We start from the raw sequence: 19280 nt of genomic DNA on the forward strand, positions 1-19280 counted from the left end.
CCAAAACATATTCCCATCTAATCCCTGACCCTGCCAAAATAAGATATTCCCATCTAATCCCTGACCCTGCCAAAACATATTCCCATCTAATCCCTGACCCTGCCAAAGCATATTCCCATCTAATCCCTGACCCTGCCAAAACATATTCCCATCTAATCCCTGACCCTGCCAAAGCATATTCCCATCTAATCTCTGACCCTGCCAAAACATATTCCCATCTAATCCCTGACCCTGCCAAAACATATTCCCATCTAATCCCTGACCCTGCCAAAACAAGATATTCCCATCTAATCCCTGACCCTGCCAAAACAAGCAACCCACTGAGCAAAGACACGTCTAAAAGACGTCTTTTAGATGTCTTTTTTGTCTTTTTCGGACGTCCAAAGACATCCAATTAGGAGCCAGAATGAAAGTTTTTTTTAGACGTTCAGATATTGAACCAGTTCTGCACGTCCACATACGTCTTAGAGGGGTCCAAGCCAGACATTTGAATATTGAGGGGTCCAGCAGACGTACAAATGGGGTTCTGGACCGACGGACGTTATTAAGACATGATCTGAACGTCTCCCTGACGTTGTGTGTTTGCTGGGAACCTTCTAATCAGACAGCAGGCTATTGCTTTTAATTGTTCTGAATGTCCTAAACGAATCAATTTACCTTAATCACAGGGGATTTTCTACTGGGAAATTACAAAAGTTGACATGTCTGTATTGTGTGGACTGATGATTTATGGCAGAGCATAAACCAGTAATCGATGGTAGGCTAAGCGTAAATCATTTTCATAAAATAAATGGATATGATATAGCTACTGTATAGCCTAGGCTACTAACTTTACGTCTATGTAAGTACAATAGGACTACTAAAGCCTAACTATAGTAGGCCTAATTGATAGCCTATAGCCCACACATTTCTTTAACATTATAGAATCCTATGGTGGCGCCTCAGTTAATAAAATTAGCAATGCAATTAACTGATGACATTTCATGAATGAATGCACTTTTCTTGCAAGCTGGACAGACCTTAAGAGTCATCTCGGCCACTTAGTCACCGAGTGAGAACGTCCAGGCTCCTCCCTGCAGAATGTTCCTCTACTTCCACCTATCCATTTAGTCTGCTCTCTCAGACTGTCCAATAGTGCTGCACTTTTGTCCAGCACCATCGCAGGGAGGCGAGATCAGTGCTGGTGGGTAGACTACTTCAGATCAGTAAAATGAATTGAATCATTAAGCTCAGTTCTTCTAAAGGAATCGATTGTGTGTGACTCAACCGCCCAGGACATTCGATGGTTTACTATACAGTATACTCGACTAGCCTACACATAGGCGAAACAAACAGAATGCGATTAGTACAGGTAGGCTATTGTAGATAGTTGGATGTGGCCCTGGTCCAGGTCAGTATACTATTCTGTACTGTATACCCCGGTATACTATTCGGTACTGTATACCCCGGTATACTATTCTGTACTGTATACCCCGGTATACTATTCTGTACTGTATACCCCGGTATACCATTCTGTACTGTATACCCCGGTATACTATTCTGTACTGTATACCCCGGTATACTATTCTGTACTGTATACCCCGGTATACTATTCTGTACTGTATACCCCGGTATACCATTCTGTACTGTATACCCCGGTATACTATTCTGTACTGTATACCCCGGTATACTATTCTGTACTGTATACCCCGGTATACTACCCTGCCAGGGACCATTCATTGCGCCATGGACTTTTTTCACTTGGTCTACCGCATCTACAGACAATATTATTCGTTACTCATCGAAGTGAATACATTTTTTGAAAGATGAAAGCATTTTCTCTGAGGTGGCTACAGTTAGCTAACCCTAACCCCCCATCTTTTATATAAAAAGCACTTTTTGCACTTAAATAGCACATATCCACTGATGTCCACTAGCCTGGCATGGTAACCCTAATCACATGATCTCTCTCCACCAGCATGTATGTGAGAACACATGATCAGGGCTGTGAAACCAGGCTAGTGGATACCATCATAGCAGAGTACTATTATCAGTGGTGGTATCAGTGGATACTGTATGTTGCTTTTTATATAAAAGGTAATAGAACGAGTGAAAAGTCTATGGCGCAATGAATGGTCCCTGCGGCAGGGCGGTATACCGGGGTACCAGTATAGGCCTACCGACCTGGACCAGCTAGGTGGTTATGCTGTTGCTGGCCCGGTCTGTCTCCCCAAGTGTTCAATAGGCCTATTTAATCACATCTCACAAATGAAATCACTAATACATCTTCACAGTTCACACAAAGTTTGATTCTGCTAAATGTGCATGTTCAGTTATGTCCATAGTGACTCAAACCAAATGATTCGTTCACTAAAGACTCATTCGGAATGATTGAAGATTCGTTTGGAATCATTCAGGATTCACACATCATTCGATTCACACATCATTCGCGGTACAGGAAAGGGACGTTGTGAGGATCATGGAGGTATAATATAACGGTGAGGATCACTACCGATGTGCTTCCCTGAACAAGCACAACACTCATGAAGACAACTCATCAGCTCTATTGACTGACTGACGTTACTACATGATCGTGATAACCGACCCTCTTCTGGCTGGACCGGGTAAGTAGCTCGTTAGCTCGGCATGTATGAAACTCGTCTCGTCGCAGTGAAGTGGTCGCGACGTGGAACACGAATCATCCCATAACAGCCTAGTTAGCATGGCTAACCCTAACCCTAACCCTAACCTGACCATGGATAATAACCTGACCATGGATAATAACCTGACCATGGATAGCTAGTTAGCAGGAGGGGAACCTGACCATGGATAGCTAGTTAGCAGGAGGGGAACCTGACCATGGATAGCTAGTTAGCAGGAGGGGAACCTGACCATGGATAGCTAGTTAGCAGGAGGGGAACCTGACCATGGATAGCTAGTTAGCAGGAGGGGAACCTGACCATGGATAGCTAGTTAGCAGGAGGGGAACCTGACCATGGATAGCTAGTTAGCAGGAGGGGAACCTGACCATGGATAGCTAGTTAGCAGGAGGGGAACCTGACCATGGATAGCTAGTTAGCAGGCAGGGTAACCTGATCATGGATAGCTAGTGGCTTGCTAGCGACCTCTTTTGCTTCTGCATCCCTTGATCGTGGCATCGGCTTTTGAACTGACGGTAAACTATATAGCTTATGTGTTTTGGTGTGTCATTACTTTGGTTGTGGCTAATCTAACACTAACCCTTACACACTAACCCTTACACACTAGCCCTCACACACTAGCCTATGCTGGACTAATCTAACACTAACCCTCACACACTAGCCTATGCTGGACTAATCTAACACTAACCCTCACACACTAGCCTATGCTGGACTAATCTAACACTAACCCTCACACACTAGCCTATGATGGACTAATCTAACACTAACCCTCACACACTAGCCTATGCTGGACTAATCTAACACTAACCCTCACACACTAGCCTATGCTGGACTAATCTAACACTAACCCTCACACACTCGCCTATGCTGGACTAATCTAACACTAACCCTCACACACTAGCCTATGCTGGACTAATCTAACACTAACCCTCACACACTAGCCTATGCTGGACTAATCTAACACTAACCCTCACACACTAGCCTATGCTGGACTAATCTAACACTAACCCTCACACACTAGCCTATGCTGGACTAATCTAACACTAACCCTCACACACTAGCCTATGCTGGACTAATCTAACACTAACCCTCACACACTAGCCTATGCTGGACTAATCTAACACTAACCCTCACACACTCGCCTATGCTGGACTAATCTAACACTAACCCTCACACACTAGCCTATGCTGGACTAATCTAACACTAACCCTCACACACTAGCCTATGCTGGACTAATCTAACACTAACCCTCACACACTAGCCTATGCTGGACTAATCTAACACTAACCCTCACACACTAGCCTATGCTGGACTAATCTAACACTAACCCTCACACACTCGCCTATGCTGGACTAATCTAACACTAACCCTCACACACTAGCCTATGCTGGACTAATCTAACACTAACCCTCACACACTAGCCTATGCTGGACTAATCTAACACTAACCCTCACACACTAGCCTATGCTGGACTAATCTAACACTAACCCTCACACACTAGCCTATGCTGGACTAATCTAACACTAACCCTCACACACTAGCCTATGCTGGACTGGTGATGCTGATGATTTTGAGCGGCAAGGAGGTTGTTCAGCTTCTCAAATATAAAGGTAGCTAGCGGCTAAATTAGTATTAGCCTCTTAGCACCAGCCTGTTTCTGTAACGTGTCGGGTTAGGGTTAGGGTTAGGGTTAGGGTTAGTGGTACTATAGCTAGTTAGCCAGCTCACTGGTGTAGGGCTCAGTTTCTAGCACAGTTTCGTGAGTACTGCTCATAACTGATGGAAGGCAGTAAGCTACAGTACATCACGACACTGGGCCAAGATATGGAGCTGAGGATCCATGTAACTCCCTGCATCTGCTGATCCTCCTCCTCTCACCCTCCGTCATGTGTTTATCTCGCCCGTCTGAAGCCTTTTTAAGGAGCAACTCTCCCAGTTCATCCTTTCTTCATAGGAGTTCACCTAGTTAATTGTAACAAGTGCTTTTTCCTACAGTGTCAGTGATGTGTTGTAGCCTACTAGGATTCACGCTATAGGAAACTGAGATGAGGTGATGAGTGTTTGAGTTAGTTGCTTCAGCTGGTTAGGGTTAGGGTCCTTGAGGTCAGTGCATCAGGTCTGGTCATTAATCTGCGGTTAATTTAAGGCTGTGCTCGGTTGTGGTAGCCGATTTCAATGGTCCGTGAAGGTAAACATTGGTGATGATGACTGACTCACAGTAACCAGGGCTGAAAATTAACACCTGCCACCGGCCAAATGCAGGTCAAATTTCCAATTGGCGACTAGATTTTGGGAAAGGCTATCTGAAAAAAAAAAATACTTGGCCGGTAGATCTACAGTCCCCTTGGCAGGTGACTCACCATGAGCCAAAAAGTTAATTTTCACCCCTGACAGTAACCTAACCTGCTCCAGAATTGGATTCCGTATTCTCAAGGCCACTATAGACCCAAGACAGCTTCAGACAAGGCTATCTACTGATGAAAGTCCAGGCTGTAGGCCAGAAGTCCACAATGGATTTAAACATCATAAATATAGTGTGTCATACATTTTCTATACCCCGCAAGTGCTGTGCTTAGTGGAGTGAGCTGCCTGGGCTACATCCCCCCTGGCTGAGCAGAGTCCAAACAAACCAGAGCTCTCCTCTCCTCCTCTCCTCCCTTCCTCCTAACACCACAGCGCCCCCTCCATAGGGACACATGCCCGCCTGGGGGATCAAAGCTGTAATTAGCCCATCATGGATTAGCAATGGGGACTATCCTCCAATGTGCTCACTGTAGCAGAAGCAGAGGATCGTCTGTTCCTAAGAACAGGGTCTTGCCTAGTGAAAGAGGAAGGAAGGAAGTCAACAAAAAAATATAATTTTTTATCTCAACAAATTATGTGGTTGCTGCACTGTCCATTACTGTGTAAGTCCATAGTCGTAATCATATGAGCAATGATCTCGCATTTCTATGTGGTGGCAATAACTATTTTAGTTTTTTAGTGAGTGACGTGAATCAGGGTTAATCAGAAGAGAAACAACCACTGCTGCACCATTGACTGCTACCCTGTCATTTAGCTGCTAGTCAGATCTCAGCTGGGCATGTCTGTAGCATGCAGAGAGAGCAGTGGTGCTGACTCACTGTGCAACATGTGTGAGGCCTCCCTGCCTGTTAGACCTCCCCGTGCTGCTGTGTGTAGCACACTCCCTGATTGTGACAGGCCTCCCTCTGCTGCAGCGTACAGCATCACCCCCTACAGTGACCGGGCTGGCTTCGCTTTGAGCCCATCAGGATTCTCATTGGCTTAGCAGTTCACATTGGGTAGATTTAGGAAGAGCAACACATGGCCTGAAGGCTCTTTCTTTCATTTCAATGTTTAGAGTTATCGCCACCATCATACAGCACTTTATAACAGCTATCTGAATGTACAGTGGGTGGGTCATGTTGATCCTGGAAGGGGAAGTGCTATTGAAATGGGAGCCATGCTTTAAAAAAAAAAAAATCAATGGCACAATTTTTTAAATGGACTTTCCCCCCGGTCTGAACGTGTGGATGGCTGTGGTGCTCTCTGGAGAGCCACAGGGTTGAGATGTGGCCTGAGCCAATAATGTGTCACGCAATCAGTTAACCTTTAATCCAACTGCCCCCGCTTCTCTAGTTCACTCAGGGTCAGCTGGATGCCTGGATGACTAACACAGTAGACATCATCTACTATGGTAGATGACTAACACAGTAGACATCATCTACTATGGTAGATGACTAACACAGTGCATCATCTACTATGGTAGATGACTAACACAGTAGACATCATCTACTATGGTAGATGACTAACACAGTAGACATCATCTACTATGGTAGATGACTAACACAGTGCATCATCTACTATGGTAGATGACTAACACAGTAGACATCATCTACTATGGTAGATGACTAACACAGTGCATCATCTACTATGGTAGATGACTAACACAGTAGACATCATCTACTATGGTAGATGACTAACACAGGCCACTACTCGTCTCTCTTATCCATTTCCTCGAGTGTCACTGAGTTTCAGAAGCCAGTGTAGATGTTTTCAGATTTAAATCCAGATTCAGAAAACATTGCTCCCAATCCCATCTCCACTGAACTCCCCTCCTCCTCTGAACGACATGTTCTGAAACCAGGACGGATTTACAGTATAATTGGTTGGAGAACCAGCTGTAGGATTGCGTGACCTGGGAACGTGCAGACTGTCATTGACAGGACAAAGTAAATGTGAAGATTAATTAGCATTCACTTATTGATTAGAAGGAGCTGTTATATGACCTTTCATGTGTTGCACTTTGTGTACATGTGTCTTGATGCTTTTAATGTCTCATGTAAAGCACTTTGAATTGCCTTGTTGCTGAAATGTGCTATACTTGCCTTGCCTTGCCTCCATCAAATTAATTTAAGGCAAAAATCTAATTTGACGAAAGTTCTGTAAAGCAACATAAAATACATCCAATATGAAACCTAACACATTGTTTTCCCCCTCCTGAAAGCCCAAAAAGCCCAAAATAGTGGACAACAATTTTAGCATTTGTCGGTTAACTTAGTGAACATTAGCATCACGGCTAGTGGACATTTTTTGACTGGGAGTAAGAGATGAGGAAATGAAAATATTTTTTGTTGCTGTAGCTAGTTACAAGTAATGTAACCACAGTTTAGTCTGTCTTCTGATGTTTGTAATTATGTAGGCTAACATTAGCTAGGCTATGTGTCGTGGACTAAATGGCATTGCATTCAAGTTTATTTCACAGTTTGTCCATTTAGGCTGTGCATTTTCAGCTTTCACCTTTCAGCTATTCAGCATTCACACACATTTTCTGCAGGAAATGTAATTTTTTCTAAGAATATGTTTTTATGTATTGTAAAAACATGTAAAGTTATGTGCACTCGTTTCATTTCAGCTCGGTGTAGAGAAATGCACCCATACAAAGAGATGCCTGTCCTGTCCATGACAACACTGTCGACACCATGACATGCCCTCCCCACGAAAAAAACAAAAACATGCCCGCCCTGCGACAACACTAGTAGTTTCGGGGGTCTACCACCCCCTCCTGAAAACCCCCCCAGGGGAAACACTCACATAATACTCGATGGTGTTTCCCAACCCTTGGTTCTCGGCCTGCTGTCACTCCCGGTGGTGTGGCTGACTGACCAGTCCAATGAAGTTGTCACGTACAGCAGGAGAGGAGTAGGCCATATCTCAACTGAACCAGCTGCTCCCCTGACAGAAGAATGCTTTATGTTTTTTTGCCTAGAAATTCCAAGAGTGGAAATGAACCCTAATATGGACCTAATAATGGACCCTAAATTGATTTTTGTTTGATTGGAAATTGGATCTATTTTTGCCCAGTAGTCTGGAGCTGTGAAGCAGATGCCGTCAGCTGTAGTATTGATAGAATATGATGTGTGTTATTGACCAGCACCACTGCTGCGCTGCAGGGCAGACCAACACATTGAGGCCTAAACCTTTCTCTGCAGCAGACCAGGCCATACTCCATCACCATGGAGCCAGCAGACTACACCGTACTCCATTACCATGGAGCCAGCAGACTACACCGTACTCCATTACCATGGAGCCAGCAGACTACACCATACTCCATCACCATGGAGCCAGCAGACTACACCGTACTCCATCACCATGGAGCCAGCAGACTACACCGTACTCCATCACCATGGAGCCAGCAGACTACACCGTACTCCATCACCATGGAGCCAGCAGACTACACCGTACTCCATTACCATGGAGCCAGCAGACTACACCGTACTCCATTACCATGGAGCCAGCAGACTACACCGTACTCCATTACCATGGAGCCAGCAGACTACACCGTACTCCATTACCATGGAGCCAGCAGACTACACCGTACTCCATTACCATGGAGCCAGCAGACTACACCGTACTCCATCACCATGGAGCCAGCAGACTACACCATACTCCATTACCATGGAGCCAGCAGACTACACCGTACTCCATTACCATGGAGCCAGCAGACTACACCGTACTCCATTACCATGGAGCCAGCAGACTACACCATACTCCATCACCATGGAGCCAGCAGACTACACCATACTCCATTACCATGGAGCCAGCAGACTACACCATACTCCATTACCATGGAGCCAGCAGACTACACCGTACTCCATCACCATGGAGCCAGCAGACTACACCATACTCCATCACCATGGAGCCAGCAGACTACACCATACTCCATCACCATGGAGCCAGCAGACTACACCATACTCCATCACCATGGAGCCAGCAGACTACACCATACTCCATCACCATGGAGCCAGCAGACTACACCATACTCCATCACCATGGAGCCAGCAGACTACACCATACTCCATCACCATGGAGTCACTGTGATCAGTGTTGGGCAGCACGTGGTGAAGGGTTGGGCTTGATTTAGTTCTAGGGGCTGTGATAGTGTGGCACTCGAGAGGAATGGGTGGACATGATGTCTTAAGAGATGGTGATCGTAGTAGGGTAAGAGATGGTGATCGTAGTAGGGTAAGAGATGGTGATCGTAGTAGGGTAAGAGATGGTGATCGTAGTAGGGTAAGAGATGGTGATCGTAGTAGGGTAAGAGATGGTGATCGTAGTAGGGTAAGAGATGGTGATCGTAGTAGGGTAAGAGATGGTGATCGTAGTAGGGTAAGAGATGGTGATCGTAGAAGGGTGAGAGATGGTGATCGTAGAAGGGTAAGAGATGGTGATCGTAGTAAGAGATGGTTATCGTAGTAGGGTAAGAGATGGTGATCGTAGTAGGGTAAGAGATGGTGATCGTAGTAGGGTAAGAGATGGTGATCGTAGTAGGGTAAGAGATGGTGATCGTAGTAGGGTAAGAGATGGTTATCGTAGTAGGGTAAGAGATGGTGATCGTAGTAGGGTAAGAGATGGTGATCGTAGTAGGGTAAGAGATGGTGATCGTAGTAGGGTAAGAGATGGTGATCGTAGTAGGGTAAGAGATGGTGATCGTAGTAGGGTAAGAGATGGTGATCGTAGTAGGGTAAGAGATGGTGATCGTAGAAGGGTAAGAGATGGTGATCGTAGTAAGAGATGGTTATCGTAGTAGGGTAAGAGATGGTGATCGTAGTAAGGCAAGGCAAGGCAAGTTTATTTATATAGCACATTTCAGTCACAGGGCAATTCAAGGTGCTTTACATGAGACATTAAAAGCATTAAAACAAAAAGCAAGACATAATAGACATTTAAAACAAAAGGCAGGACAAATTAAAAGCATTAAAACAAAAAGCAAGTCATTATAGACATTTAAACAAAAAGCAGGACAAATAGAATACAGGAATAAAAGTTACAGTGCAGTATACTGATAAACATAGCTCCTCTTAGAAAGCAGTGGCAAAAAGAAAAGTCTTCAGGCTTGTTTTAAAAGAACCAAGAGTTGCAGCAGACCTGCAGTTTTCTGGAAGTTTGTTCCAGATATGTGGAGCATAAAAACTGAATGCTGCTTCTCCATGTTTTGTTTTAACTCTGGGGACAGAAAGCAGACCTGTGCCAGACGACCTGAGGGGTCTGGATGGTTCATAGCATATGAGCAGATCAGAAATATATTTTGGCCCTAGACCATTCAGTGCTTTATAAACCAACAGCAGTATTTTAAAGTCAATTCTTTGACAGACAGGAAGCCAGTGTAAAGACCTTAGTACTGGTGTGATATGCTCCACTTTCTTAGTCTTAGTGAGGACTCGAGCAGCAGCGTTCTGAATCAGCTGCAGCTGTCTGATCGATTTTTTAGAGAGACCTGTATACATGCCGTTACAGTAGTCGAGTCTACTGAAGATAAACGCATGGACAAGTTTTTCCAAATCCTTCTGGGACATAAATCCTTTGATCCTTGATATATTCTTCAGGTGATAGTAGGCTGACTTTGTAATTGACTTAATGTGGCTGTTGAAATTCAGGTCTGAGTCCATGACTACACCAAGATTTCTGGCTTCGTTTGTGGTTTTTAGCATTACTGATTGAAGTTGAGCACTAGGGTTGGGCGATGTGTGCTGAAATATGACATCACGATGTGGCCATCCAAACATCGCGATGGACGATGATATCGTCATTTTGTGGAAATAATAATAATAATAATAAAATAAAACGAAAAAAAAAGAAGTAATACATGTTTTATAGGCCTATTACGTATCCCGGGTAGGCTATTGTAGAATCAGGCTTAACATTAACTGGCTACGTGACGCAGTCACTTTATATGAAATAACTTATATTTAATTTAGAGAGAAAATGCAAGTCTACAATAGCCTACCCGGGATACGTAATAGGCCTATAAAACATGTTTTACTTTTTTTCGAACAAATATGATAATGACGCCACCACGGCTATCTTGCACAAATCACCACCACGTCAAGACCGAGCTGGTTGCAGAGATGGTAGCAACAACGACCCGTGCAGAGCTCCCAACAGTCAGTCCCACCACGCAGGAAGATCAGCAGTCCAGCGCTGCTGCTCCTAAGAAGAGCAAAAGCTCGCTGGGCAGTCTTCTAGGGGAAAAAAACAAACCAGCTACGCGCACTGCTGCTGAAATCGCAGAGGCAGAGATCACAGCCTACTTGCTGGAAGAGACAATTGACGGAGATGACGATCCACTCAGATGATGGAAAGATAACCAAACGAGGTTTACTTTTATGGCTAGTATTGCGCGTAAATACCTCTCCATATGCGCAACCAGCACACCATCAGAGCGCGTGTTCAGCACCGCAGGTAGTGTTGTCACTCCTCTCCACTCCCTACTAAAGCCTGATCAAGTGAACATGCTGGTTTTCTTAGCCAGGAATCTAGAATAGAAAGAGTAGGCCTAAACCCTGGGGTAAGAGTATAGTCAGATTGTTGAGTTTTTGTTTGCCATTTTTTATGCCATTTGTGGTATTTTATTAAAATAGGCCTATGTAACAATTATTTACAATTTCTTTATTATTATTTCTTTATTATTATTCAACGAAATATGCGGTTGATAAACACGGGCCCTATCAAATTTTGTGAGTTGTTTATTTTATGCATAATGGCCCAGAAGCCACACATTTAAATAAAGTAGAATTTACATTGTATTTTATTGTGGTCTTTTGATTAAAGTAGGCAAGTAAGTACGAAACAAAATTATTATTTAACCGGGTATCTACATTTCTACATGCATATTAACTTTGGTATCTACATTTCAGGTCCCGTTGGCGAGTCTAGGTTCTGATTGGCTCTTTCTAGGTTGTTATTCTGCCCAGAAATGAGCATTTAGCTTACCTGCATGTAGGCTAGGTGTTATAATAGCAACGAAACAAAATATTTTCTGTTCTACAGTAGGCCTAGTGTGTCATTTATTGATAGTTGGTTCGCTTAGAACCTTGAACTGGACTCATTAATGAAAAGCGTTGTAGGCCTCAATGTGGCGAAAAGGTAAGAATTAAATTGCAAAAAATTAGGCTAATGCTATATTATTGTTGTAACAAGTAATATTTATGTTGCATGTGGCTGATCATGGCAGGCTAAGTTTGATGAAATCGTTTATCAAGTCGAGTCCGAAGACCCTACTATTATAGGCTAGTCATAGGCCTAGTTATAGGCCTAGTCTTGTATCATAAATGACTGAGGGAAGAAGTTGCAAATGTTTGCCTATGCCCTTCCACTACATTGTTTATGTGTCATATAATTTAACAGATTAGAATTTATACAGCTAAACAAACATGATGTTCACTCCGTGTCCGTGTGTACAATGTTCCATGAGCGCACGGGCTGTTGAACTACATCAAATTGTGATAATGTTTGTTAAGCTATAGATACATTCTAATCTGTTACATTTTATGACACATAGGCCTAGAATTAGTAGATTACGACTCAAATTAGTTAATCTAATTATTTACAATGTTTAAAGAAGCAGAAATAACTCCGGTATAGGCGTCGACTCGCACCATATGCCTCTCGCTCAGTTTGCTGTCCAAATTCTTCACGAAGGACACAATAACTGTGGGAAACGTATTAAATGGTCTTCATTAATGTAGGCCTACACATATATAATACCCAACTGTTCCATTAACGTAGGCCTACACATATATAATACCCAACTGTTCCATTTTCACAGCTCAAGCGTTTAAAAAGCGCCGATGTGACGATGGTTCTCAACCATCGTATTTTTCTATCAACCATTGGCGATGGACGATGATATCGTCCATCGGCCCAACCCTATTGAGCACTGACTTTTAATCGTTCTTCTTTGGCTCCAAAGACAATTACTTCAGTTTTATTTTTGTTTAGTTGGAGAAAGTTCTGGCACATCCAATCATTGATTTGTTGAATGCACTTACTCAGCGCTTGTATGGGATTATAGTCTCCTGGTGATATAGTGATATAAATTTGTGTGTCATCTGCATAGCTATGGTAACATATTTTGTTTTCCATAATTTGAGTTAGTGGGAGCATGTAAATGTTGAACAGAAGAGGCCCCAGGATGGAGCCTTGGGGAACTCCACAGGTCATTTTTGTCAGCTCAGATTTGTAATTGCCTATAGACACAAAATAATCCCTGTCCTTTAAGTAGGATTCAAACCAATCTAACACTACCAGAAATTCCCAACCAATTTTCCAGTCGGCCTAGTAGTATGTTGTGGTCTACCGTGTCGAACGCAGCGCTGAGATCCAGTAATACTAAAACTGAGATTTTGCCATTATCTGTGTTTAAATGGATGATATTAAATACCTTAATTAGAGCAGTCTCGGTGCTGTGATGTGGTCGAAATCCTGACTGGAAGACATCAAAGCCATTACTTAGTGCCAGGAAGTTATTCAGTTGTTGGAAAACAACCTTTTCAATTATTTTGCTTAGAAATGGGAGGTTTGATATGGGCCTATAATTGTTCATTTGTGAGCTGTCTAGATTATTCTTTTTTAAGAGTGGCTTGATGACTGCAGTTTTCAGGGTATGTGGGAACACACCTGAAAGAAGAGATGTGTTTACAATTTGTAGTAAATCAGAGGCCATGCAGTTGGATACAGTTTTGAAGAAGTCTGTAGGTAGAACATCAAGGCAACAGGTGGAGGATTTCAGATATTGTATAGTGTCCCCCAGGGTTTTATGGTTGATCGGATTAAATTGTGTCATGGTACAATTATTGATTTTAAGTGGACACTGTGACGACACATGTCCTGTACCTGGAATGGAGGCACTAACTTGTCTAATTTTCTGAATTTTGTCAGTGAAGAATGAGGCAAATTCATTGCAGGCCCTGGTGGATAGAAGTTCAGAGGCTACTGACACAGGAGGGTTTGTCAGCCTATCAACAGTGGCAAACAAAGCACGCGCATTGTTATGGTTTTTGGTGATGATGTCAGAAAAGGTCTGTCGTGCATTTCTCAGCTCCATATTATAAATGCGAAGTCTCTCTTTATAGATGTCATAATGAACATGGAGATTTGTTTTTCGCCATCTGCGTTCAGATTTTCGACACTCTCTCTTTTCTATTCTGACCAGCATGGCGTTTCTCCATGGAGATCTTCTCTTACCAGAGACCACCTTCACCTTAGTGGGCGCAACGGCATCAATAATGTTTGTAATTTTAACATTGAAATTATCTAGCCAGGCAGCTGTGGAGTGGAGAGACTAGCTCCTCATACGTATGTTTCTGGAGAGACTAGCTACTCATACGTGTGTTTCTGAAGAGACTTACTCCTTGTGTGTTTCTGGAGAGACTAGCTCCTCATACGTGTGTTTCTGAAGAGACTAGCTCCTCATACGTGTGTTTCTGGAGAGACTAGCTCCTCATACGTGTGTTTCTGGAGAGACTAGCTCCTCTTACGTGTGTTTCTGGAGAGACTAGCTCCTCATACGTGTGTTTCTGGAGAGACTAGCTCCTCATACGTGTGTTTCTGGAGAGACTAGCTCCTCATATATGTGTTTCTGGAGAGACTAGCTCCTGTGTTTCTGGAGAGACTAACTCCTTGTGTGTTTCTGGAGAGACTAGCTGTGTTTCTGGAGAGATTAACTCCTTGTGTGTTTCTGGACAGTTCTCTGTGTGTAAGTGCTGCATCATACTGTCCGTACTAGCTCTGCCAGCCCCTTTCCCTGTCTCCACTCCATGGGAAGTGGAAGAGCCTGACCACTGTGTGTGTGTGTGTGTGTGTGTGTGTGTGTGTGTGTGTGTGTGTGTGTGTGTGTGTGTGTGTGTGTGTGTGTGTGTGTGTGGCTAGCCTTAGTTATTTTTAGCATGCATTGCTGAGATAGGCTATTGGTATTTACCTGCTGTGCCTGTCCTCTCCCCGCTGGCTTAATTGGACAATCCTTGTGTGTGTGTGCGTGTGCGTGCTGTGTGTATTTGTGCTATGTCCTACGTATGTGCTATGTCCTACGTACGTATTATATGTGTGTGTGTGTGTGTGTGTAAGTGTAAACTGCGAGCTAGCATCCCAGGTCATCTGGCTCTGCAGCTGCAGCAGAGCTATTTTTAGACTGGGATGTTATGTGCGTACGCCTCAGTTCCCCTGGCCTGGCCTATGAACAGAAGACTGTCCTCCCCTCTGTCTCCCTCCCTCTGCCCCCCCCCCCCTCTTTCTCCCTCCCTCTGCCTCCCTCCCTGTCTGTCTTTCTCTCTCTCACAATATATCTGTCTCTCTGTCTCCATCATTTTCTCCCTCTTGTGTTTCTGTCTCCATCTCAACTCAATCCAGATGCTTCAGTATTGGCGCTGGAAAGGGCTGTACCGCGGCTTCCTGCTGTGCTGGTGGATACAGTGTGGGTTAGGGTTAGGGTTAGATTATACAGTGCTGCTGCTTGCTTTGGTGCATTGTCTGCTGCTGACTTGTTCTGCCTCTTCCTGGAGGCAGATTTTGGCCCTATTTATTGTTATTTATTCTGACAGAGGGCGTTGCTTGTAGCGAGGATCCAACGTGCAGGCCAAAACCACTTCTCTTGTTTTCTCCATGGCTCCAAATCTCCTGTTCAAACTGTCCAGCATTTCCTTTCTCAGGGTTAGGATTCCCCTTGTGTTTTGACCGAGTGACTCCAGGTAGCGATGTAGATGTAGTACTGCAGTCGTGGGTAAGATGCATGAGATGGAAGCATCCGCCCTGCTCGTCTCCTTTGTGAGTCTTCTATAGGAGTCAGTCTCAATGAGTTTGCCCACTATGTCCCACTCATCAGCAGTTGGGTATGTAATATGCCCGTGCTCCACAGCGTACAGTGTGAGCGCTTGTTTCTGCTCCAGCATTATTTCCAGCATGTGTAAGGTTGAATTCCATCTTGTTGGTGTTTCCTGAAGGATGGAATGATCAGGGGCACCTACCTGCTTCTGGATCGTTTGAAGCTTCTGTTTTGCAATGATGGAGTTGACCGAAGTGGGTGGCACACCTCCTCAGCTTAGCAATGACATCGCTACAGCCCTCTGTGATTTAAGGCCATTGTGTACTACCAGTTGGAGCATGTGGGCATAACAGCTGAGGCCTGGCAAGTCTATAACTGTCATCGCTTTCACCACGTTGGCCCTGCTGTCACGTAGTACGAGCAGTACGCGCTTGCAGTCAATGGCCCACTCCTCCAGCATCTGTAAAAACAGCTCACTTATGTACTGGCCAGTGTGAGATCCTGTCATCGCCTTCACATTAAGTATGACTTGTACTCTTTTCCACTGTTTTTCAACATAATGAGCGGTCAAGCTCATCAGTGCTTCGGTGGTCCCTGACCAGCAGTCTGTTGTGAATGCTATGTCTTCGCCAGCATTTTCAACAGAGAGAAGCTCTATGATTCTTCCCACCAGTTGGCCATGCACTTCATGCAGCTTCTGTGTGCGGTAGAACTTCTCTGTTTTCAGGGTTTACCTCGGCTCTAGAGCAGCTACAAGCCTTTTAAAACCAACACCTTCAACCATGTTGTATGATTGTATGTCTGTGGCTATCATCTCCATCACCAATTTGTCCAGCTTCCTTGCTCTTGGATCTCCAGGTTTCCATTGTGTTAATTGGTCAAACATCTGTGGTAGTGTGCTCTGTGGTAGTGTGCTCTGTGGTAGTGTGCTCTGTGGTAGTGTGCTCTGTGGTAGTGTGCTCTGCTCTGCTGCATTGATGCTGCTGTATTGAGACGCTTTTTTGTACAGCTGTTTCAGCCATTCACAGAGCCTCAGCCTCGTCATGGAGATCTTTGTGGCTATTTTCAGGTGATACCACATATTTCAGGTGATACCACATATTTCAGGTGATACCACATATTTCAGGTGATACCACATACTGCTAGTAGTCTTGCCGCTAGGTTTGTCAGATCCCTGGCTTATCTCTGCTTCTCATGTATTGCAGGTCACTGTGTCATCATTTTTCTTTGTGAAGTAGCCAAGTCCCAGACTTTGCTGGCCACTCTCCTTTTTTTCAGCCATCTGTGTGATAAAGGAAAGAAAAACATTTAATTTAAGCAAAAATTTTAAAATGTAGCCTAATCGTTTAAAAAAAAAATGTATTGGGTATTTAAATACCTATATTATATTTTTATATCTATACATATTTTTTTTATGTAGATAGAGAATAGTTCTTTTTGCTATATTTTACATGCAAAACAAATCTGAATAGTGACAAACTTTACTTGCAGTAGCCTAAATGTAAAGTTACACTTGTATATTTCACCACTGCAGCTGCGCTGTATTTCCCTTTATTCTCTACTCCAGGGACTCATATTTCAATAAAATGTGTGTATTTGTATATGTGTGTGTGTATGTGTGTGTGTGTGTGTGTGTGTGTGTGTGTGTGTGTGTGTATTGGGAAGAGAACTGTACGAGCGAAAGCAGGGACGCAAACCGCTGCAGCCAGTCAATGTATACGCTACAGTATGACAAGTAAAATGACGACAACGTTAAATAGAAGTGAGTAGCCTCGCCTGTCACTGAGACTTTATTGAGATACTGTTTTGGCAAGCTTGCAGTGGAACTACTGACACACACACGGTAGGGGCTTGTATTCCAGCACGCTGCCATTCACAAACACGGGGAAATGAACACGACCATTATTATTATACTGGCATGTGTTGGGCTCATTTTTTTGCAACTTAAAACATGAACTGTGCCCTTCATTCTGTGCTAACGTCACTCGCGTAATGCTACTGAGACTGCGATTATGGTTACCAGGTGTCTCGTAGTAACCAGACACGGGGGGGAGGTTGAAAGGACTGGGACAATGAGATGCGGCTAGTGATGTTAACAGTTACTTATTTATTTCATGAACCAGTCATCACATTGAACTTACTTACCGTTGCATCATATGAAATAAACTCCGCTGATAAATGCTGGTTTCAGTGCTTTGGTCGGCGAGGAATCAAACCTGCTGTGAGTGAGAGATTGAAAAGTGATTCCATGAGTGACGGTGGGCGGGCTGTGAGCTTGGCGCCGCACTCTGCTTGACAAAATAAAGCATTAGCCTACACTAGGGTTTAACAGACCCAAGACGTACTTTTTGCATACATTTTATTTTTCCTATCGGCATGTATCGGAAGACATTTTACCGATACCGATATGACCCAAAATGGCCAAATTAGGCCATATCGGGTACCGATATATCGGTGACCGATAATCGGTCCGCCTGTATTTTAAATCATTACATGTAGGTCTATTTTTATAGAGTTTCCAGCTGTTTCTTTCCCCATGCATGTCTATGGCAGCGCCGCACTGGCCTGTGGGAAAAAAGGGCAGCAAACATGACTGCGCATGTGAGTTGGTCTACAGGACGAAATAAACTTTTTCGGCTTCATGCACTGGGTGAGCAACTTTCATAAATGAATGGGCGGCTGTCTTTCAATGTCATATCCAGTTCTCTTAATACATCCATGGTTATCAACTGTGTTAGCTAACAGCTAGCTAGCTAGAATAAGCTAGCCAGTACTTGTTAACATTACTATTCCATGGCAACAGCCTTTTGGTGGCTATAACTACCTAGTAGCATTCCGGGGGGGAAATGGTTCAACCGCGGTTTAACAAATCGCAATCATGTCCAAAAAATTGTTGTTCGACATATCATTCTGACAGGCCTTGTGAAAAAATATAATGTAAACGTAAATGTAAACATTACACTAAAAAGAAATAGAGGCATTAAAAACTATTACTAGTTTATTACTATATTAATGTACACTGTTCAACAATGTGCAATAGTAGTTATAGTTGAAGCACAAAAGGCAAGGCTGGAGATAAGTGGATAACAAAAAGATAATAAAGGTAGCCTAGTTCAAACATCTGTGTTCGACATTGTGCAAATAGTTGAAGTACAAACCAAGGTAAAAAGACAGATACATACTGTACTTGTTGCATAAAGTTACACTCTCTCCCTCTCCATTGCGCTCTCTCTCTCTGTCTCTCTCCCTCTCTCTCCCTCTCTGTCTCTCTCTCTCTCTATCACTGGGCCCGTAACAGAATAGCTCTGTAGTGAGTAGGCTGCTCAGTCTCTGAGGAGGAACCAAGTCCTTATATCTGTCAGAGCTGTAATGAACACGTTGCTTATCTAGTCCCAGTGTGAGAGTGACGGAGGGAGGGAGGGAGAGAGAGAAAGAGAGAGAGAGAGAAAGAGAAAGAAAGAGAGAGAGAGAAAGGGAGAGAGAGAGAAAGAGAGAGAGAGAGCGCACCAGTGTTGGGTTCCAGTTCCACTGGAGGGTATTGA

General features: G+C 43.8%; 1 long non-coding RNA gene across 1 annotated transcript in view; it reads left to right on the forward strand.

The window, feature by feature from the left end:
* The first annotated feature begins 2491 nt into the window (after nucleotides 1-2491).
* Nucleotides 2492-19280, forward strand: part of LOC311313099 — a 41854-nt gene continuing 25065 nt past the window's right edge. The window contains exon 1 of the long non-coding RNA XR_014630595.1: nucleotides 2492-2603. This is a non-coding gene — a long non-coding RNA (uncharacterized lncRNA). The remainder of the gene's footprint in view (nucleotides 2604-19280) is intronic.

This window comes from Borostomias antarcticus (genome assembly GCF_949987555.1).
Source record: "Borostomias antarcticus genome assembly, chromosome: 9".
NCBI classification, from domain to species: Eukaryota; Metazoa; Chordata; class Actinopteri; order Stomiiformes; family Stomiidae; genus Borostomias; species Borostomias antarcticus.